This window comes from Jaculus jaculus, chromosome 11 (genome assembly GCF_020740685.1).
Source record: "Jaculus jaculus isolate mJacJac1 chromosome 11, mJacJac1.mat.Y.cur, whole genome shotgun sequence".
Classification (NCBI taxonomy): domain Eukaryota; kingdom Metazoa; phylum Chordata; class Mammalia; order Rodentia; family Dipodidae; genus Jaculus; species Jaculus jaculus.
The window spans coordinates 90,955,990-90,980,406 of NC_059112.1; the positions used below are offsets into that span (position 1 = coordinate 90,955,990).

Genomic DNA, 24,417 nt, shown 5'->3' on the forward strand with positions numbered 1-24,417 from the left:
TTATGGCTATGGACCTAGGGAACCTAAGCGAATCAAGAGGAACTCTATCAGGAAAAATTAGCAACAACTAAAATTTCAAGTTATGGAACAAATTCTACGAGCTTCTGTAGACCCTCATTTTGTCAACAGACCATTATAGACATGTAATTTGAAATTTTCTTTCCAAAATAAAATGCAAACATGAAAAACCTGAGAACAGAACTAAGAAACAAACAGTATTGATATAAAAGAAAATGCAAAATGTATTGAAAAAGCAGAAATATGTACTAAGCTCATGAATATAGAGAACTAATAGAAAAAAATCATTTTTCTAAAATTGGTTTACAAATTGGATGCAATTTGATTTTTAACTAAGTGTGAGAATAGTCAAGAAAAAATTAAAATTTTAAAGAGGAATTATGACTAAGAACTATACTGCCTGATATAAAAGTATATTTTAAACTCATGGTGATTAGAAGTCTGTTACTGGTACATAATTAGCATAGTAGAATAGGTGTGAAAGCTTCAAAATACTGCCAATTATATGCCAACTTAAGCATGCAATTTTGTGTAGGATGAAAGTAACATTTAAATTAGGTATAAAGTGATCAGTGTGATTGAGTAGAGCTATTCATCTCTGCTTGTGGAAATCTTACTGATATCAGTAAAAAAGAGAAAAGAAGATTATCTAATAGTTATAGAACTACAAATGAAAATGGATCCAGAAAACAGATCTGAAGAGGTGAGGGGTGGTAAGTTTTTGGGAGAGAGAGCAAGCAGAGGACTATTAAGCAGCTCCAGGAGAGAGAATGCCCCTAATATCAGTCACGTTCAGGCTGCATGTCTTCCTGCTCAATGACTCTAATATTGTGTCATGGAAAAATACCAGTTTAAAAGTGTAAGGAGAGAGTTTAGAGGTGAGTTTGAAAGGAAAAAACACTTAGCAATCTTCCTGGCAAGAGCAGGTTTTATTAGACTTAAGGTGGGGATAGGGTTGTACTGGCAGAAAGAGGTAGGAGGAATGAAGAGTTGATGGAAGTAAGCTGCTTCTCCAGGTACCTAGCTCCTCTGGGGTCATAGGTCAGAATGTTTTTTTTTTTTTTTCTCCCATATCTGTGGTTGTTTTATAATCTCTGAACAGACTTCTTGGCATCCAGGGTTTATTTACTGATTTTCTGAGGGTCTTGTTTACTGATCTCTTTATCCCAGGATTCTGTTTGCTAACCCCTTCAAAAAAACTAATCTTCCCTTACTATTTCCCCAGAAAACATCTATAGCTTTTTCAAACTTCAGTTGGATGTCTGTGGTACACCAAAGGTAACTAGGAAACTCTTTAATGTGAAATAAAGGTCAAAGAAAACAGAAAACACATTAAATTCTCAAAAGAAATAAAGAAAAAAAACATTCACAGAAACCTTTAAATTTGCATCCTAGATATTGAGTCTTTAGATGGCTAAGAGAAAATATTGTACCCATAAAATAATAAAAGAATAATGCATAAAAGGAGCAAATAGGCCAAGAAAGAACTCTTGAAATTAAACAAAAAAGAAAAAACAATGATAACAAGTCAACGGAAAGATTGGGTGGTAAGTTAAGGAAGTATTGCTACAAGTCAAATACAAAAACAAGTCAGATGAAATGGATAAAAAGCATGAAAAGAAGTAATTTTGGAGAGTAACATTAGGGAAGTATTGAACCAATAGTTTTCAGAACAAGAGAAGGGACAGTATAGGAAGAAACACAGTAACAGATCACAGATGAATGAAAATTTCCCAGTACTTAAGACCCACAATTCTATATTAGAAGAGCCAATTGGTTATTAGTAATCCCCAACTCTTGTGATATGGACTCCAGTCACTAGTGTCCTCATAATCTTCATTACTGTGGGTGTTTCCATCATCATGGCTTGCAAAAAGCCCATTTCTATGACTGCTTTTCTAGCATCAATACCATCTTACAGAGGACAGCTACCACTCAAATATTAATCACAAAGGTGCCTTTAGGTCAGTAGCCGATTCCAGTGAACGGTGTGTTCTCGATGAAATTATATCAGTTGTAGTCTGTTAACTGGACTTTCATTCTGTGTCTATTGCCATATATCCAAACTCAGCCTCTTCATTCCTGTCCCAGTCTCCTGCCAATAACTCACATTTCAGTATCGCAGAACATTGACAGCATTCTCTGCCAAGGAAATGGATGGTACACATCTTGTGGTCCTTGCCAGAATGACAAAGCACACAGTTCAAGAACGTTCCTCAGATTTTATGAACTCTTGCATTATGCATCCCAATCAGGACCTTTCCCAAGGCTACCATTCACAAGGTGCCATCACCTGAACTTCCACTTCATATGAGGAAATTACCCATGATTCTCCATGCTGGCACATATGATGCTGTCTTCCCTACCCACCAGGCCCAAGCTCCATGTTTTTCTTGGATCACTTTCAGTTCAATGTGCATTTATCCTCTGAGAATCAGATGCAAAAACAGCATTACAGATGTAAGAAATTTGCTGGGTAATTACCAATGAGGAATAATGGAAGGGATTTGATGAGGCTAGGTGAATTTACACCATGATGTAAATCTGATTCCTTTGAAGGGTTGTCTATGTCCTTATACTGATGGGCAATTCTGGAATAATTTGGCTGATGGGAGTTATTCAGCCAAAGTCACCCAGGAGAGGATTCTCCTGTCTCCTAGAAGTAGATCTGCAGTAGACTCAGAGAGGCCTGTAGAAAGGATGGCCCTGATGCAGGTGCAGATACAGTCCTAGATTCAGTGTGGAGAAGCTGTGGGCAAAATTCAGTTTTGTTTTCTACCACAAGTGACCTGAGAGGCATTTTCCTGGCCACACAGTTCTCCAGCTTTGTGTGTGTGTGTGTGTGTGTGTGTGTGTGTGTGTGTGTGTGTGTGTGTGTAGTTCAGGAAAAGTTTGATGAGGTAACGGAAGACGGGAATTTACAGGGGTAGAAGCCTTTGGCACTTTAGCAAACTATAATCCAGGTAAATTGAGCATATTAGCTTGCTAGCAACAATGAAGATTATGAATGGGATAGTGATTTATTTGGAGGCAATGGGCGCACGCAAAGTTCAGAAGTAAGTGCGCATGACACATTCATAAAGCTGTCAACCATACTGCATGGTTGGAACATAAAGGGAAAGAGGATTTGGAGATGTAAAATGGCCAAGAGGATAAGGCATCAGGACTAAGCACAGACCTGGAGACAAATGGTCTTCCGAAGAACAGAAAGCACTTTAAGCTTTCTCTAAAATGCTGCTGCGCTATAAAGGGGGGGGGTCTAAAGAAAGGGGTGATGTGATCACATTTGTGTTCTGAAGGATATCATTGGCCGAAACCTGAGAAATGGACTACCTGAGAACAAATGAATTGTTCCGCTTAGAAGCTGCGGCAGGGGCGGTAGGAGGTGCTAATGACGTGGGAGAGAATCGAGGGTTGATGGGCTTAGAGTCACATCTTTAGTAGGAATTTAGGAGTCACTTAGCATGAGAGACTGGAAGCTTAAATTGGATATGCAGAGGTGTATAACAGGCACTTCAGTATGTTTAGTCTGCACGTGGGAAGAGCTAGTACTGAGAATGAGGAACGGTCATTGTATGCACAGGAGTAGGTCTATTGCATAGAGAAGGTAAGATTGGAAGACCCTGGACAAAACTGCTCATTTCTAGCTATGTGATATTCGGTTGCAAATTTATACTATAATTTACATTAACAATTCCTTATAGTTGTAGTCAGACCTTTTCCCCTCCAGTTTTTTTTTTAAACTTTTTTTTTTGTCTATTATTTATTTATTTATTTATTTAAGAGCGACAGACACAGAGAGAAAGACATATAGAGGGAGAGAGAGAGAATGGGCGCACCAGGGCTTCCAGCCTCTGCAAACGAACTCCAGACGCGCGCGCCCCCTTGTGCATCTGGCTAACGTGGGACCTGGGGAACCGAGCCTCGAACCGGGGTCCTTAGGCTTCACAGGCAAGTGCTTAACCGCTACGCCATCTCTCCAGCCCTCCCCTCCAGTTTTTAACTGTCAGAAATAACCTTGCAATAAACAGTTTTGCACAGACTTTTTTTTTTTTTTTTTTCCCTTTTGGTCTAAATCTCAGCTTGCTTTCTTAGGGTAGGTGTTGAGAAGTGAAATTACTGAGATTTTTATCTACTTTCAAGTGTTGAAATGCTGTGGAAATGCATTGATGCTTTAAAAGAGTCTCTTAAACAAAGAAGGGTGAGACCTGCCTGGAGAGAAGAACCTATTGATCAGTTCCTTGTGAGGAGAACAAGTTACTTCTCCCATCTCCCAGCATAATAGCGAGCACTTCCCAGGGTCTCTCAGATGGTACAAGTCATTTGAGGACTATTTCGGATCATGGGACATAAATAAACCACAAAGACATATTTGTGGAGAACTGATGAAAATAGTCTTTCCCCAACTTTTCCAGGGAGGGGAAGGAAGGGGAAGATGCTTGGCTTAAGGTCAAGAATGTGGACTCATTTGTTCTTTTCTTTGTAGTAATAATCTTTCCTTTTCTTGTTTATTTCTTGCCCCAATCTCAGCCACGCTTTGACTAAATCTTTGCTCTTCCTTCTTTGTTGCTGTGTCTCCTGGAGGTAGCATTGACACTGTGTCTCCCACAGGCTCAAGTGTTTGAATACTTTGGTCCCCAGCTCGTGGCGCTGCATGAGAGCTCCGTCCACCTTCAGAAAATGGAGACTTGATGGGGAAAGACGGAGGCAGTCCTTACGGTTTGCTAGCCTGGGTCCGCTTCCTGCCCGCTCTCATTTCCTGCTAATTAATGCAATAAGTCAGATTCCCATTCTAACCCTGCCATAACATCACATACTCTTCAAACTGTACGACAAAACTAAACTGTTTCCTTCCTGAAGTGGCTTCCGGTCAGGTACGCGCTCACAGCAGTGAGAAAGTAACTGATACCCACGGGGGAGAGATGCTCGAGGTGCCAAGTCACAAAGACCTGAGGGGATGACTCAGTGCTTCTGCGGGCTTGACAGCCTTCCAGTTATCTATTGCTGTGAAATAATCACCTTATGAAGCTGCAGCCTGAGCAGGATTTGGCAGAGACAGATAGTCTCCACTCCACTTAGCACTGGCTGGTGTGCCCCACAGGCTGGAGTCGGATGAGGCAGCGTTTTCTACCCCAGTGCCAATGACATTATGGTTGGCGAGTTCCTTGGAGGGGTGGGTACTGTGATGCCAGCAGCATCTTGTCTGCCAGCAGAACACTCCCTGTAGTTGCAACAGTCTCAGACAGCTCCAGAAATTTCCCAGTGTCTACTCCTGATTAGGGAGTGGGCGTTGAGTATGGATCTGAAAGCTTTCCCCCGTGCAAATGTAGCAGTGGAACCTGGCTATGGTTGGGACCCTGGTGGGGAGTAGAATAGTCTGGAAAACGGCATGGTGTATCCAAACTGATGCCTTTTCTCACAACAGGGTGGCTGGGTGCCAAAGAGCCTCAAGGTAGGGGCAGGTAGGGCGAGCCCTATTGCTTTTTATTACCTAGATCTGAATGCACCTTTGTTTCCACAATATCTGTCCACTGATACACCCCAAAGGTCATATGCAATTTCCAGAGGAGGAAAAACCGACTTCACTTTTGCCTGGAGCACTGGTCAGTCTCGCACAGAGCACCCAGTACCATAAGCACTGCTGTGGCCATTTCTGAAAAGCACAAGAAGCAACTCCCTCCTCTAAAATAAATAAATAAATAAACACTTTGTAATTTGTTAGGGGAATTAAGTGAACGATTGTTTTTAAAGTACCTATCACAAAATTCAAACTCCAATTGATTTATATGTAATGGTTTATCATCTGCTGGGAAATTGATAGACTTTCTAATTCTGTGCGAATTGTTTGTTAAAACATTTTCTATAAATATTGTCAGGGGTGGTTGCTCCAGAGGGTTCAAGGAAAACACTAGGAAATTGCTTTTGTAGAGGTTCTGAGCCCAGAGTAAGTGAATGGATGGTGGCTAGATAGCAATGAAAGTATCTCAAGTGGGTCCTTAACATGCAGAAAAATGTCTCTGGTATGTGTATGTTGGCTAGACATGGAGCAAAGAGGAAAGTTCTTCAGATGTTTTCTCTGGTGGGGTTAGGGTCCCACAGTGCTGGGTCCCATAGACTTTGGGGATGCAGGGCATCAGACTAGGTTTTGAACACTAGCCCTTATGGAGACTTGGTGGGTATACAGAAATGTTCCCTCTTAATACTTTCAGCAATCATTTCTGACAGAAGGCATTGTGATGGAAACGTCCTTGGTTGGTGATTTATATTACACTGTCTTGAAATCCTACATCCTAGGATATTTCTCATAGTACCTACCTCACATATTTCCTAATGATAAACCTTTCAGAGAATGATGAGTGAAAAGGTCTTAAGAATTCCAGTTTTGAGCTGGAGAGCTTGCTTGCAATCCTGAGGTCCCAGGTTTGAATCCACCTGAAGCCACATAAAGCCAGATACACAAAATAGCACATGCATCTGGAGTTCTTTTGCAGTGGTAAGAGGCCCTGCTGTTCCTTCTCTCCCTCTCTTTCTCCCTCTTTCCCTCTCTCTTTCTCTCTCTTCCCCCCACCCCCTACTTGCAAATAACAATAAAATAAAAAAAATAAAGAATTCCAGTATTTCTACAAAGATTTTATTTTTTTTTATTTATTTGAGAGAAACAGAGAGCACCAGAGCCTCCAGCCACTACAAACAAACTTCAAAAACATGTACCACTTTGTGCTTCTGCCTTTACACAGGTATTGGGGAATCAAACATGGGTTCTTTTACTTTGCAGGCAAACGCCTTAACACTAAAACATGTCTCCAGCCCTAATGTATTATTTTAAAGTATCAAATGCCCAGGGCAAATACCACAACCAATAAGACAAAATGAATATGTTTGTCTTTGATGACAACAATATAGTTGGCTTATACCACAACTAAGTTCATAGAGTTCAAGATAGACCAGATTCCAAAAACAAAGCCTGGCTTTCTTGGGGCTGTTGAATCTCAATCTCATTTCTCTTCCACAGAATGAAGCTCTGGCCGAGCCAGTTCATTGCCTTCTGGGGAAGGATGTGCTCTTGTGTCCTCAACTCCAGCTGGAGAAAGCTGTCTGAAAGAGTGAGTCATTACTGCTGTTGGAGTCTACATGTGGGCACATTGGGATCTTAACAAATCATCTTCCCACCACCTTGCTTAGCTGTCCTGTGTTAGAGTTGGGCTCTGCTACAATTGAGATGACAGAAACGTCATTCATTAAATTGTTATTTTGAGATCAGTGTTGTACGAAGGGAGAAGCTGACAGAGGAGGGACAAACCCTGGTTATTTCCAGAGAGTCCTTGACAGTGGGGTTCAATTCTTCCATTTACTAGGATTCTTAACTTTTGGCTAAGTAAACCCATTCCAAAGCTGTAAGCTAGAAATAAATTTTAGAGTAGTGAAAATTAAAAACAAACAAACAAACCAAAACTGCCCTCCAAAAAGAGGAATATACTTTGACATTATCAAGAGTGAAGTTGATAACAGAGGAGAAGACCAGTAATGGGCTAAAATATATGAAGTGATAAATTTACCAGATGAGCTGTCAACATTGTTAAAAAAAAAATTGTTCTTAAAAGTAGAAGAGGGTTGGAGAGATGGCTTAGCGGTTAAGACACTTGCCTGCGAAGCCTAATGTCCCATATTCGACCTCCCAGGTCCCACAGAGGCCAGATGCACAAGGTGATGCAAGCGCACAAGGTGGTGCATACACCTGGAGTTCAATTGCAGTGGCTGGAGGCCCTAGTGCACCAGTTCTTTCTCTCATGCTCTCGCTCTCACTCTTTCACATATAAAAGGCCAGCCCGTTGCTCTTGCCTCAAAATAAATAAATGAATACATAAATAAATTTTTAAAAATTGGAAAAAAATGTAGAGGAAGCCGGGCATAGTGGTGCATGCCTTTAATCCCAGCACTCAGGAGTCAGAGGTGGGTGGATCCCTGTGAGTTCGAGCCCACTGTGTGACTACATAGTGAATTCCAATTCAGCCTGGGCTAGAGAGTGAGACCCTACCTGCTCCCCCAAAATAAAAACCCCCAAAGTAGGGAAAGTAATTGAGTATAGTACAGAGTGAATGTGATATCTTAAAATGTATGAATATTACAGTTTTTTCAGCATTTAAAAAATATACAACAAACATAAGTGTCTAGGCACATTATATATATCCAAATACATTCATATAAAAAAGAACTCCAAAAAGTAGAGATTTTTCTTTATGCAAGTAATTTTTGTTTCCAGATGTAATCATTGCTAAGGTTTAGCTCAAAGTCTATATATATTTCCATGTGTCATTTACTTAATAACAAGATTATATTAATTATATTATTATACAACATGCTTTTATTATTTAATAATATATGTTGGAAATGTTTTTCCTGACACTCTTATTGCTCATATTGTTTCTTATGTTTAAACATTTGTTGGATTCCTCAGGATGAATGCATTGTGATTTATTTAGCCATACTCCTACTGAGGCAGATTTACATGATTTCTATTTTCCTTTTCTTATTAGTTATGTACACAGTGTGTATAGAGCCATGTTGGTACCATTGTTAGTCTCCACCCTGTCCTCCCCCTCTGCAGGGGAGTGTGGGTCGTACATTGTGAGGTTAGCCATCAGTTATGCATATGAGGCAATTCTATTTTTTAAAATAATGATTCCATGAGCATTGTTGCATATACATCTTTGTATACATGGTTGAGCATTTCTGTAGGACAATACCCAAAGCATAGAATTTTAATACATCACTCACCCAACCTTTCCCCACTACATCAACAAATAGAATATAGTACTGCCTCTACCCAAAAGTGAAAATTTTAGTCTTTTGATTTCTTTTTTTGCCATCAAATCATGGCTCTTTGTTTTAATTTTAATTTTCTTTTGTAAAATAAACTTTTTTAAAAAGGTTATGCCCTTATATTTCCATTCCCCTTCCCACATTACACTGAAAGCCCTCCTCAGTGGGGTCATTAGTATTCATTGTGGGGTCCTGAAGGCCTCAGTCAGTCTCTGTCATGGGGAACCATGTCTCAGGCAATTCTACCTTCTGTATGGCTGTTACAATCTTACTGCCCCATCTTCCACTCTGTTCCTTGAGCCTGGGTAGGCATATTAGAAATCTGAATTAGTGTAGAATTCTCTGTAGCCTCTGGATTCCTGTTTTGATGAGATTTGAGTGACCAAAGTCAGTGTCTATCCCAGTCTCCCTGGACCTGGTTTTCCAGCTAGCGGCGAGAGCAGCACTCATGTCACTACTTTCTCTGCAATGTCTCCTGGGCCCCAGCAGATGTGGTGGAGGTGATCTGCCTCACATTAGGCAGTTGGCTATGTTTTCTGGTTGTATTGATGGATCCTGGATCTCCCCAGTACTCTCTGCCATCTGTAAAATAAAACAGATTGTCCAGCCAAAAGTGAGAGCAGCTTGGATGAAAGGAGACATGCATAGTTAATTGAGAGTTTATTTTTGAGAGTATGTTTTTGATGTGTATACCCACTCTTCTTAGTCAATAAGCAGTGGAGGTTCTCTCTACAGTCTATGAGTTTTCTGTGAAATTCTGACTTGATTCCCAGTACCAGGTATGAGTTCTCTCCCATTGAGTGCGTCTCATGTCCAATGCAACAACCACTGGTTATACCTATAGGCCGTGTGCCGCTATTGCACAGGTGTGCACTTCTTACCCAGCCTGTTGATTTTGTCAATAAAGTGTGCTTATTATACACTTGCATTTCTATTTTTTTATGAGTTGTTAACTTGTATCTCTGATGGCCACAAATGTCTCAATAAGGAAAAAAACAAAAGGTGAGAAAGAACATATAAGGATGATAATTTTATTTGTGTTAAGGAATAAAAAGAGACAATTTAGGCCGGGCGTGGTGGCGCACGCCTTTAATCCCAGCACTCGGGAGGCAGAGGTAGGAGGATCGCTGTGAGTTCAAGGCCACCCTGAGACTACAGAGTTAATTCCAGGTCAGCCTGGACCAGAGTGAGACCCTACCTCGAAAAACCAAAAAAAAAAAAAAAAAAAAAAAAGAGACAATTTATTTCCTGCCATTTAAAAAATTTGAAGTTATATTAAAGGGTTTTCTTTGATTTGTTTATATATATATATTTTAGTATCTTCACATTTTGACACATGTATATGATGTATTTTGGTCATATTCTCTTTAATTACCATTTATAACCCCACTTCCTCTCCCATTAGCATGCTTTCTCCCTATTACACTTACTTTCATGCCTGTTTTTAACTCATCATTATGATCATAGGTAGAAAGTCATTTAGTATGCAATGGGCAGCTAATCAGTGGCTACCCCACTGATGAACCTGACTCCCCTTCTCCCAGCCCCTATTAGCTGTCATTAACTACTCTGGGAGGTCTGGGGTCTCAAGGGTTTCTTTTTAAAAATCTTTTTATTCATTTTTATTTATTTATTTGAGGAGTGACAGACAGAAAGATAAAGAGGCAGAGAGAGAGAGAGAGAGTGAGAGAGAGACAGAGAGAGAGAGAGAGAGAGAGAGAGAGAGAGAGAGAGAGAGAGAGAGAAAGAGACAGAGAGTATGGGCACGCCAGGGCCTCCAGCCACTGCAAATGAACTCCAGACACGTGCACCCCCTTGTGCATCTGGCTAACGTGGGTCCTGGGGAATCGAGCCTCAAACCAGGGTCCTTAGGCTTTACAGGCAAGTGCTTAACCACTAAGCCATCTCTCCAGCCCAAGGGTTTCTTCTTTAAGATAGACTCACGAGCATCACTATTGGCTCTTCTTTAGTTACTAAGGCTGATATCCTTAATTGGCCACGAGAAGCTAGAAAAGTTTATTTACTCTTGGAGGATACATGTTTGTTTGTTTTTTTTTTAATCTTGAAAACTCAGTATAGGGGACCGGTTCTGAGTCTTCTGCTATGGTAAATCCCAATTTCTGTGTCATCTCCACTGAACATGTAGAACCAGGATATTTTACCTAGCCACACTTCCAATGGGAAATATAATAGGAGTAAGTCACACTAGAACTTCTGAAAGAATCACAATGATAAAATGCGAATTTTCTTCTCAAGAAGAAGATACTTCATGGAGGAAATGATTCATTTTTTCACAGGATGGTCCCTTGTCCATGTTATAGAAAACATCTCTGGGAATGCAGCTCTAACTTATTCCTGAGTAAGCTTTGATGTTGGGGAGAAGTAGAGAGACAAGTGCATGCCAGGTGACCAGATGCACTGTCCTCAAGCTCATTTCAACCTTTTTTTTTTTTTGTCATCCTGTGCTCATAAACAGAGCCAGGTGGAGGCTCCAAGCACCTCTGGAAGAGGTGGCATAGATCTACTGGTGAGTAGACTGAAGCTTGGTTACAAAACTGTTGAAATAATCAGGACGTGAGGTGAAAAGCAAACAAACTCAAAACAGAACTAAGTGAGTACAGTCCCAAAGACTGGAGGACTCTGCAGTTAGACAATCTTGGATTCAGTTCTTGGCTTGATCTCTTTCTCATTGTGAGAAATTAGGCAAGTCATGTCTATCTTTAGTGTCAGTTTTTTTCCCCCAAATTTAAAAAGCAGAGGATAATAATATACTTGATCTGTCATACATGCTTACAAGAATTAAATGAGATTGTTAATGTTTTTTGAACAGCATGTAGCATAGAAATACTGCTCAATAAAGTGATTTTTAAATTTATTTTATTTTTAACACCAGAGCAGGGACCAGTCCTCTATCACAGAGTGGAGTTTGAATTTGGGTTCATTGCCCTAGAGGACCTGAGGAGGGCAGACGTGGCTACCTTAGTATTTGCTCCATGCTTGGCCCATCTTGTTGGTTGCTTGTACTCCCCCTTCCTCAAGTACTGAGAACCAGTGAAGGCTATGATAAGGCTGAAGCATGAACTGTTTGGCTTATGTCTGCTTGCACTTCCTTGGTCTAGTAAGATTGGCTTTATATCTTATACTGAGGAAAATACAGATCTTGGCCACTCTGGAGGTGAGGAAGGCTAGGAGCCAGACAGGGAAGTAACAACAGTAGATGTTTTACAGCCACTAAGAAGAAAGGAAGGGGAAAAAAAGGGAAAAAAAGAAGGAAAAAGGAGAGATAGAGGGTGGGAGAGACACAGGGAAGGGAGAAGGATGAAGGGAGAGAGGGAGGGAGGAAGGAAGAGAGAGAAGAGGAAACAAGATAAGGAGGGAGGGAGGGAGGTGGAAAAGAAGGAGGAAAGGAGAAAGAGAAGGAAGGGAGGAAGGAAGGAAAAAAGGAAGGAAGGAAGGAAGGGAAAAAGGGAGGGAGGCCAGTGGGTGGATGAGTTTGTATCTAACAACTCAGGTGGCTCAGGAAAGAGGCAAAGATAGAGGAACAGTCACTAGTCTGAAAGAATGGAACGGAGACCACAGAACTCAGCATAGCTCTGCTCTTATATTTTGCCTGTCATAGGAGTTGAGAGCAGTCAAAGAGCAGAATGAGCTATCATACTGTAATGCTTGGCACTTCTCTGCATTTATACATCTTTGTTGGTACTTTACTTTTGGAAAGACCCGTGTCAGCTTCTTGTCATTACATGCCTATAATGCATTTCCATAAAATGACTCCCATAGTATCTGAGGCTGTTGTTAGCAGCAGTCAATACATTTACAAATTGTCTCCAACACAAACTACTTTCAAAAAGAGCTGGATCGGGCTGGAGAGATGGCTTAGCGGTTAAGCGCTTGCCTGTGAAGCCTAAGGACCCCGGTTCGAGGCTCGGTTCCCCCGGTCCCACATTAGCCAGATGCACAAGGGGGCGCACGCATCTGGAGTTCGTTTGCAGAGGCTGGAAGCCCTGGCGCGCCCATTCTCTCTCTCTCCCTCTATCTGTCTTTCTCTCTGTGTCTGTCGCTCTCAAATAAATAAAAATAAACAAAAAAATTAAAAAAAAAAAGAGCTGGATCTTTTACCACAAACTAGTTTTTCAGAACAGTTCCTTAATAACAATGTTTTGATTATGCAAGGTTTCTCCAAATGACTCAAATCTCTGCTGTAGCAAGCAAGTCATAGCAAGTGCTGTATCTATTGACAAAAATATCCCATGGCAGTTGACATTTTAGATATCTGTTATGATATTCTAGCTGCTGTGCTGAGAATGTCACATATTGTTTTTCCAACAACACTATGAAGATAGCAGTTTTATTCTCATTTTATAAATAAAATTTAAAATTTGTTTTATTTTATGATTGACACACAATGTGTATACATTCTTAGGGAGTACAATATGATGTTTTGATTCATGAATATATTTTGTAATGATGATCTGAAGCTAACTAGAATATTTATCACCTTACACTTTTGCCATTTCTTTAAGGTGAATGCATTCACAATACTTCTAATTTGAGCATAACATATTATTGTTAAATGTTAGATTCATCCTATTAAACCACAGGACAGCAGAACTTACTTTTCATGCCTAAATATACCAACCTCATTGAATAACTTCTCCTTAGACACCATCCCTTTCCTCCCTCTTGTCTCAGCTAACACAATTCAGCTTACAGATTACATGAGATAAATATTTTTAGATTCCACATAGGAGTGAGGCCATGCAGTGTTTGTCTTTCTGTGTCTGGCTTATGACACAAACGTGAGATTGAGATTCCATACAGCTGCTACAGGGCACCGAGGTGTTAACACACAGGCTGTTAACTTTGGACCTGGGTCTGCATCTCAAGGTGGGTCTCAAGGGTTCATAATAGATTGACTGCCATGTCTTAAAGACATGTACTGCATGTTCCTGGTATGCTAATTTTAGTAGACTTCAGATTAAAACATTTGCTAGGAAAAGGGGCACATATCACTTGGATGTCTAGATTCATTAGCTTGCAGCATAAATAATGTCATCACAAAGTAGAACTCACAAAGCAGAACAGAGTGTGACAATGAAGACCCCAATTGCACACTCAGTGTATCGGGACACCCAGCCTTTCTGGCAGCTCTTCTGATGTGTTTATAGAGCTCACTTGAGTCCAGAAGGTTAATCTCATCTGCTCTTTCCTCTCACTAGTTAATCCAGGTCTTAGATGTTTGACCTTGAGGATAGAAGCCAACAGAAACATGGCCATGGAGCCTCTATATTTAAGAACACGACCACTTCTCTCTTGTTGCCACTGTGAAGGTCTAACCTTCACATACATGCTTAGCACAGATGCCCTCTGAGCCATGAGCTTCTGCTGCCTGACACTCTGTGGATGGATGCCAACCATTTTCCTAGTGCCCTCCTTCCATCTTTACTCAGAATGATAATCTTTCCACACTGATTTTTTTTTTCCAGAAATTTTCAGGCTTTCTTTTAGCTCAGGACTTTTTGTCTTAAATAAACTTTCATCTCTCCCTAGGCAAATCCTTGCATCCCTTCCAGAATTCATTCAGATAGTCACAATCAGCTAATACTCCACCAGTGATGTTTACCTGAAATTATCTGCTTTACTGACTTAGAGTACAAATACAGACACAAATGAATGTCATAAATAGGTATTTGTTTTCCCATCAGCGTTTCATTCTCTGTACCCGTTCTTTTCACTCAGGCAAGAAGCACTCCATTGCTTACTCCACCCATAGAATAGTCAGTGCATTCTCTAAATGCTAAGGAACAAAAAGGAGAAGATCCAACTTATGTATAAGACATCTGTGTAGACACTATCGTGACATGCTGCTCTGGGACTGAGACAGGTGCTGGTCTAAGCATGCTTTTGCCCTTGCTTGTAAGCATGCTGGGGTCCTTGCAAGGCTCCATACTTAACCTTCAAGGTTACTGATACTGTAAGGATATTCATGGATAACCCATGCAAGTGTGAGTACCTGAGTTTGATTGCCCAGAATTCATGTAAAACTGGACAATGTGGAGGGCATCTCGAATCCTAGCATGTCTGCAGTGAGAAGGGACGTAGAGGTAAGAGAATTGCCTGGCAGCTCACTGGCCAACTAGCCCGGGTCATGCAGACACGAACAACAAGAAACCTTGTCTCAAAGTGGATGGCAAGAGCCTATAGCTGAAGTTGCCCACTCCCTCCATGTGTGCACCATGGCATGCGTGTGCCCATACACACATCACATACTCATCCCCCAACAGAAAAAGACCACTGATATTTTAGTTTATGCTTCTGAGGTCAGCCATTGCTCCTGCAAGTTCATTCTATGACTGGAAGAGCAATCTAGACAAATTCCCCAAGGTTAATCTAAATTCTGGGCTGAAACCAACCTTTCCCCACAAATGTTTGGACAAATCTGCCAGCTTTTTTTTTCTTCTCATTGGGAATTATCTTTAGATAATGGGATCTTTGATAGGTTGATAGTATATTTTTGGAGGTGGACTACCTTAACTTTACAAGTATTTTGAAAAAATATATCATTTTGAACTTCAGAACCAGAAAGAGCTTATTTTCTTTGAAATAAAAACTTTTAGTTACTTATTTAAGATACCTCACTACCCCCAAGTTTGGCATATGGAGGGATTATAATGAGACGGAAACATTATCAAACACCTGTCTTCACCAATTCCCCAGAGAAATATGATAGCTTACCATAGCTGTACCTAAACACAGCTTTCACGTCTGCTCACTGCTGGTCCCTGAGGTAGAAAGGGGAACTTTTTCCTTTCTTCAGAACTTGCCTCGGCACCTCACTCTCTAGTAAGCTTCCAGTGTGATAGACAGAGAGAATATCCATTTCTTCTTTCAAGAAAAAGAAAAATCTCACACAAATTGTTTTTCTTAAATTTTGAGTCCATCTATTTAATTTGAGTTCCTTGATCATAAAAATTATACTGAAATCTACACTATTTTGGGGCTGAGGAAATGACTCAGCAGTTAGAGGTGCTTTCTTGCAAAGCCTGCCAACCAAGATTTGATTACCTAGTAAAAAAAAAAAAAAAAAAAAAAAAAAAAAGCCAGATGCAAAAATTGGTGCATGTATCTGGAGTTCTTCTGCAGTGACAAAAAGCTCAGGTGTGCAAATACATTCTCTCTTTCCTTGCATATATAAAAAAGAAAGAAAGGGTGGTTCTGTTCTTAGGATCTGTGTCTATCTGAAAAAGAGAAGCAGATTCTCCACCAGCACAAGGGTGAAGGAGATGGACACAGAGAACAATCAACTCCTACCAAACCATATATCCAGACACAGAGGCTCTGAAGATCTCAACATTGAAGCAGACCTAATATGAACCCAACATGGCTCAGGGAAACTCGCACAGGAGGGCGGAGAGAGTGTCAGAGCCACACGTTGGGTCATGACACACAGAGACATTTCCTCCTACCCAAAACTAAAGGCTAACCCCACAATGCATGAGCCATATACCCCAACAAAGAGGGTCCCTGTGGAGGGGGCAGAACAGAGAAGAGGCTAACAATGGTACCAACCTGACTGTATTCATTGACTACAAAATTTAAAAAAAAATTGAAAAAAGAAAGAAAAAAATCTATACTATTGTTTTTTTAATTTTCCAAACACCATTTTCCAAATTCAATAACATTTCAAGAATGTCTTCACAGTGTGGAATATTTAATATTTATTAAGGCATGTGTGTTATTTAAAATAAATGAGAAAGCATGCATATGACCAATGTTCTACACTATTCTTTATAAATATTTTATTTTTTAAATTTTTTGCTTATTTTTATTTATTCATTTGAAAGTGACAGACAGATAGAGAGAGAAAGAGGCAGAGAGGGGGAGAGAGAGAGAGAGAGAGAGAGAGAGAGAGAGAGAGACAGAATGGGCATGCCAGGGCCTCCAGCCAGTGCAAACGAACTCCAGATGCATGCGATACCTTGTGCATCTGGCTTACGTGGGTCCTGGGGAATGGAGCCTGGAGCCTCTAACCAGGGTCCTTAGGCTTCACAGGCAAGCGCTTAACCATGTGTCCAGCCCTAATATTTTATTTTTATTTATTTATTTGAAAGAAAGAGAGAGAGAGAGAGAAAGAGAGAGAGAGAGAGAGAGAGAGTGGGCATGCCAGGGCCTCTAGCCACTGCAAATGAACTCCAGACAAATGTGCCACCCTGTGCATGTGGCTTATGTGGGTCCTGGAGAATCGAACCTGGGTCCTTTGGGTTTTCAGGCAAGCACCTTAACTGCTAAGCCACCTCCCCAGCCCTACACTACTCTTAATATCATAAAATATCAGATATTTTAATATTTTGGTGAGCAGTTGTTTAGATACACACTGATGATATTCAAGTGTGCTTTGAAGGGAAGAATGAGAACTATCCTGAGGCCTCAAATATGAAGGTACTAAAATTATAGTTCTCATATTAGGCATTGAGAAACAACTTTAGGCCCAGGATTTGAATTTTCATGTTACCTCATGCAGGGTAACCTATACTACTATGACACTGTAAGAATGCCGAATGTGGCCTTCACTCTTGTACATGTGCAATACCATCAGCCTTTATAAGGAAATAAAATTGAATCAAGTTCAGCTTATCAGAACCCAGTAACTGTCCTGTTATGACACATATATACAAATAATTCTTTAAATGCAGTCACAAAACATCAGTGAGAGTTTATGTCATATGTTATATACTCAATAGATCAGTTTTAGAAAGCAAACTATTAAACTGACTGGCTGATTAGAAACTATGATTTTATTCAGAGTTGGCAAACTGAGAATGTAGCAATTCAGAAAAATATAACATGTCAAAGAGAGCAGATTTAGGAAAATACAACTTTCTGCTGATTCAAAGGCTTCATCTGTAGAGATCCTTTGGGGGTTGACTCATGCATGAGTGGCTTATAGGCCAAATACTAATAACTGGCAGATTTTTTTTTTAGCTAACACATTTGTAACTCTCTCAGAAAAAAAAAAAACACAATTTTTAAAAATTATTTTTATTTGAGACAAAGACGGGGAGAAAAATAGGGAGATAGAGAATGGGTGCACCAGGGCATCTACCCACTGCAAATGAACTCTAGACATGTACACCATCTTGTGCATCTGGCTTACATGGGACCTGGAGAATCAAACCTGGGTAATTAGGCATTGCAGGCAAGCATCTTAAACACTAAGGCATCTCTCCATTCCCAAACATTTTTTTGTTGTTTATTCGTGATAGGGTCTCACTCTACCGCAGGCTGACCAGGAATTCACTCTGTAGTCTTAGGGTGGCCTTGAACTCACAGTGATCCTCCTACCTGTGCCTCCCAAGTGCTGGGATTAAAGGCGTGCACTACCACGCCTGGCCCCAACATTTTTAAGTTGTGAGATTAAAAGATTAAAAGTAAAATTTCTTTCTTTTTTTTTTCTGCTTTTTTTTTTTTTTTTTTGAGGTAGGGTCTTGCTCTAGCCCAGGCTGACCTGTAATTCACACTGTAGTCTCATAGTGGCCTTGAACTCATTCACAGCAATCTTTTGCCGCTGTCTCCCAAGTGCTGGGATTAAAGAATGAGCCACCATGCCCAGCTAAATTCTGGGTTTCTTGAAAGAGCATTAGAAGTAATCATGCATACTAGGATCACTAAATGGTACATATGGTGGTTTGATTCAGGTGTCATCCATAAACTTAGGTGTTCTGAATGCTAGGTTCCCAGCTGATGGAGATTTGGGAATCAATGCTGCCGGGAGGCAGTGTATTATTGTGTGTGTGTGGGAGCTTATGGGTATTATAGCCAGTTTCCCCTTGACAGTGTTTGGCACACTTTCCTGTTGCTATTGTCCACCTGATGTTGGCCAGGGGGTGATGTCAACCCTTTGCTCATGCCATCATTTTCCCCTGCCATCATGGAGCTTCCCCTTGAGCCTGTAAACCAAAATAAACCTGTTTTGCCCCTACAAGCTGCTCTTGGTTGGGTGATTTCTGTCAGCAATGTGAATCTGGGTGCAACAGCAAAACTGGGACCAGGAGTGGCGTTGCTGCTGGACACCTGACTGTGTGGCTTTGGCCTTTTGGGGATGATTTTCAAGAGGAATGTGGGAGGATTTGAAACCTTGGCCCAAGAGATGCCTTGCAGTGCTGTAAGTACAGCTTGATGGACTATTCTGGTCAGAGTTGAAAGACCTGAATGCAGTAAGAACTATGGCCTGTGAGGTTTGACTTGTAAAGGTGAGAAAGAGCTTTTCTTGGACTGGACTAGAAACAGTTTGTGTGAGGGGCTTGCTATAATGCCCGAGTCCTGAGAATCTGTGCAGAGTTGCATGGCATATAAACGGACTGGTGTCAGCAGAGGGATATGGCACAGAAAAAATGAAATCTTTTGATGAAACAGCTGCCCACTCAGCTGCAATTGAGAGATTAAAACCTTTAGACTGGGCCAGCTAACCTGCACTGGGGCAACAGGAAGAATGTAGACTCTTTTGAAGGGTCCTGAGTGCTCAAGGAGTGTCCTATTCTTCAAAATCTGTTTTATTACCCCTGGATTAACAAATTTGCATCCTACCTGGTATTATGGAGTATAAGAAATGCAGGAAAGAGAGGATCATTGAATTTTCAACATGGTGTTGTGTTTTGGAAATGGCCATGGGCAGTGTGAAGCAGTTTTGCTGCATGGATGCCTCCATGGAGACCCAATGGAGCCATGAGGATGAACCACGGGTTGCAGTGGAGACCCAGTAGAGATGCCAGAACCACTTATGGCTGCCAAGGAGAGCTGCTGGCTCCAAATGAAGGTTTCCAGAGTGTGAGTCGCCTAGCTGGAGGGGTGGAATTGGAAGTCCAGAGACTAGTTGCTGGTTAGAATTACTGGACTTAGAGATTTGTCACTGATTAGAGTTGTTGGACTTGGAGCTACAGAGTTTGATGTTTATCCTGTTTTAAATTTTGTATTGTTTGAATATTTCTTTGCTATGCCCAATGCCATCTTTTGCAGTGCTAATGTTTATTCTGTGCCATCATGAGTTTTGGGGGGATTTTTTGCTAGTAGGGCTCAGTTAAATGACCTTGGACTATGGGGATGTTTGAACATCATTGGGATTGATAAGAACTATGAGGACTTTTAAAGTTGGGCCAAATACATTGCATTTTACATCATGTATGGTTATCAGTTTATGGGGGCCAGAGGTAGAATGTGGTGGTTTGTTCAGGTGTCCCCCATAAACTTAGGTGTTCTGAATGCTAGGCTCCCAGCTGATGGGGATTCGAAAATTAATGCCTCCAGGAGGCAGTGTGTTCTTGGGAGTGGGCTTATTGGTGTTGTAGCCAGATTTCCCTTGCCAATGTTTAGCACATTCCTATTGCTATTGTCCATCTGATGTTACCCAGAAGGTGATGTCTACCCTCTGCTCATGCCATCATTTTCCCCTGCCATTATGGAGTTTTGCCTTAAATCTGTAAGCCAAAATAAACCTCTTTTTTCCCCCCACAGGCTGCTCTTTGTAGGGTGATTTCTGCCAGCAATGTGAACCTGACTGCAACAGTTTTGCAATGTCATCCACATTGACTCTTCGTAAATCATGGTCACAGAGTTATACCACATCTCGGTCTTTGATTTACCATCTAGTTTGTCATTAATTTCTATTACCAAGGTGACAATATTGAATATCTCTGTATACCTTAAACCAACCATCACTAGTGCTTTTGTTTCCCCCTTCTGTGGCAATAATGGATCTATAGAGGAAACTCATTCAAGAGAACAAAAAAAGTATCCCTAGGGCTGGAGAGATGGCTTAGCGGTTAAGCGCTTGCCTGTGAAGCCTAAGGACCCCGGTTCGAGGCTCGGTTCCCCACGTCCCACGTTAGCCAGATGCACAAGGGGGCGCACGCGTCTGGAGTTCATTTGCAGAGGCTAGAAGCCCAGGCGCGCCCATTCTCTCTCTCTCCCTCTATCTGTCTTTCTCTCTGTGTCTGTCGCTCTCAAATAAATAAATAAATAAATACATAAATTTTAAAAAAAAAGTATCCCTAGCATGTCAGAACCAATGACTCACAACAGAAATGCTCCAGGGTTGGGAAAAACATGGAGGAAATTCATTGATCAAGAAAGATCTATAAGAGGCATTTCTCAAAAAAGGCAGGTAAGGGATGACCAGTTCTCTGAGAGCAGACATTATTCCAGGAAAGAAGATGAATCACAGAAAGTTTGCTTTTACAGAAAGAGAAGTAGCAACAAGAGAAGGAGGGAGGAAAGGAGAGAGAGAGAGAGAGAGAGAGAGAGAGAGAGAAGTCTAATGTCTAAGACACAAGACAGGATCCTTATATCCTTTCAGAAGTTAGGCATTGAGAAGGCAGCCAAAGTTGGCGTTTAGTTGTTGGTATTGCTATGTTTGTGTGTTAAAAATGCCATGTGTGGTTTTGCTGCCCTTAGACCTATGTAGTTTCCATCACTGACTGCTGCTGCAATTTAAATGGCCATGCATGGCTCTCAGAACTATGTGTGATCACCACAGAGGGGATGATGTGTTCTTCTCTCTACAAAGCACCTCGTCCTGTACCACTGATCAGATAACAACTCCTTTAGGTCTCTTTCATTGTTGCTGGAGCTGTCAGTGCCAAAGGTCTTTGCTAGTGACAGAGCCAATATCAATAGTGTCCATGGCTCCATCGCCTGGTAGCAGCCACCATTTTCATTGTAGAGGTAGCCAGACAGTGAGCACCACACACACTCTGCACTCTGCCTGAACTGCCAATACGTGACCTGCAGAGCTTGTTCTGACTCCAACGCAATGTGTGCTGTGCATAGAACTATGATATGAGCCAGCTATCCCACTCCTGTGTGCATACCTGAAAGAAATTAATTCAGAGTACTAAAGAGATACCTGCATGTCCAGACTGTGGCACTATTCACCATAGCTAATATATGCAATCAGCCTAGATGCCCATCAACTGATGAATGGATAATTAAGATGTGAAATATATATATATATATATATATGTATATATATATGTATGTATATATATATGTATATATATATGTGTATATATATATATATATATATAATTCAACTCTAAAGAAGAATAAGACTTAGTCATTTGCAACAAAAGGGATGGATTAGGAAGAGATTATGTGAAGTAAGGCAAACACTGCATACTGCATATTTTTCTTCTCATATGTAGAAACTATAAATGTTGACCTGAAGGTAGAATTGTGATTACTGAGGTTTAGGAAGGGTATACCCATGATGCAAGGTAGAAAAAGTGTTGTGAGTTATGAGCCATGCACACTGTGTGCATGTATGTAAATAGACTGTGCCCAATTAGTATGTAAAATTAATATGTGCTAAATATAGAAACTATTTTAAACTGCAAAATAAAAAGTCAAAAACCATCAGAAAAAAAATCTGTGTGCATTCTACATAAGGAAAATCTGGCTAAGTCTGTCAAGTGGAAATCTTGAATCCTTTGAATTAATCACATGGATGGTTAGGAACAGGACTGGCCAAATCTGGTAGTGATGGTCATTCACACCCAGCACAGAGTCTTGGAGGGTGGCTCAATGTACCCAGTCCTGGGGGTTGGACTGATAAAAGGCAAAGGATTTGAAAATTACTTGAGTCAAACTAAAAGTAAAATGCTGATGATTTTCAGTGTGATGGAACAAAGTGTTGGAGAGGAATAGCTGACCTTCTGTGATGTGATTCTGAACACTGAGTGCTTTCTTCCCAGGGATCCTCTTTCTTTATGTCCATGCTGAGTTGGTTCTCCTGAATTAGATGGAGCCATTAGATAGGCCAAGCATTTTCATGAGTCTTCCCGATCTAGCACAACTCACCCTTCTTTCCTAACTAGGCACATGTAGTGGGTTCTGATGTGGCCCTGTCTTCAGCTCAGACTTCACTAGGAATTACCAAGCTGGGTGAAGTGGCATTAATGTGGAGTAACGGCAGAGCCGATACTTTGAGAAGGCCAACCTGCCCAGTTACCAGCCCAGCCCAGCCCTGGCTGTAGCTCCTCTCTGCGCAGACTTTCCAGTAGATTCCCTACAGACTCAGCAGCAGCCCCAAAGAAATGAGTGAGTAATTCTTTCCTTGCCACTTCAGTACTTAACATAGGATCCTGTAGAGCGCCACGTGAATGACCAGAATGAACAGGTTAAGGGACACCAGGTCATCAAAAGAAAGCTAATTGTGAAAATGGGTCAGCCACTGACGAAGACGATCCAGTTTCTAAGTCTTGTCATTGGCTCTTCAGAATAACAAACACCAAAGGATACTGACACCTGTTCCTGTGCTCGCATATCATGGCCCCATGGGGACTACACACTTGACACCATAGAGTACCCTGCGCAGGAGCAGTCGTCTCTCTGCACTGTCCTCTGGGCTGCTGGAGATTTCTCCCGAAGCTTGCATAACAAAGGCCTTATTTTTTTTCTTACTTTAATTCCAAATCATTAGCCAAAAATTTTTAAATGTAGAAAAAGAAAGTAGGGCAGTTCATTTTTCACTGTCTTATGAGGAGACCCATTCACTCAAGAAGATGGAGAGCTATGAGCTTAGTCCAGACCTACTAAGAGCAGGTGGCATGTGTAACATGTGAACCTGTACATTGTTTTTCTGCCACGAATACATATAAAATCTATCCACTTTAAAAGGTAGCATGGGGCTGGAGAGATGGCTTAGCAGTTAAGGTGCTTATCTACAAAGCCTAGCAATCCAGGTTTGATTTCCCCATTAGACCCACATAAAGCCAGTTACAGTGGTACATGCACCTAGAGTTTGTTTGTACCAGGTGGAGGCCCTGGTGTGCCCATCTATATTCTCTCTTCCTCAGCTTGCAAACAAATAAATAAAGATATTTAAAAGGTAGCATCAAGAGTTAGAATGTTTTGCCTTATTAGTTAATTGCCCTTTCAGCAATTAGCAAATAAACTTTGTCTTTTCATCATTCTAGGTGACTGACTCCGCAAACACTTTCAAATTCCTTTCAGAATAAGACTTAACCGCCTTGTCGGCTGCCTTTTTGGTAAGCTGGAGAGAATATTGGACACATTTGCCCCGTGCTTGCATGAGACTTAAGCTCCTAACTTCAAAGGTAACAGATAGGCTGGGAGCATGGCTGCTATTGGGAGCAATGGCTTCTGCTGAGCCAGCAGCTCTGTTGATCACTGCTCAGCCTATTCCCATTTCGCCTACCGCCCAGGCTGACAGTAGCTGCCAGTGAATACATGTAGAAAAGCAATAGTTTTTCCCTTCCTCCCTCCTTCCAACCCCTGGACAGAATCTCCAAAGCCTGCTGTCACACAAAGGCAATGGAAGCTGGCGAGCCAAAGTCTGGAGAATGAAGTCTATAACTTCTTGCTAATTATGATAACGTGAAAAAAAAGCAATGGAATAGAAAACTCCCAAGGCAAGTGAGTATCAAAATGTAAATGATAGGGGACACTAAAAGCATCCTTTATTTTATCTGTAAGGAACAAGTGACTATCATTTTATTTCATAGGAACTTTGGGCACCGAGGGTAACTTGCCCAAGATCATACTTCTGTAATGCGACAGAAGTGG

The 24,417-nt window shown here is 41.1% G+C and overlaps 1 long non-coding RNA gene across 1 annotated transcript; it reads left to right on the forward strand.

The window, feature by feature from the left end:
• On the forward strand, positions 1-23,917 carry LOC123464450. The gene is made up of 3 exons (XR_006639590.1): positions 1-143; positions 7,031-7,121; positions 23,808-23,917. It is a non-coding gene; the product is annotated as an uncharacterized LOC123464450 (long non-coding RNA).
• Positions 23,918-24,417: the final 500 nt, after the last annotated feature.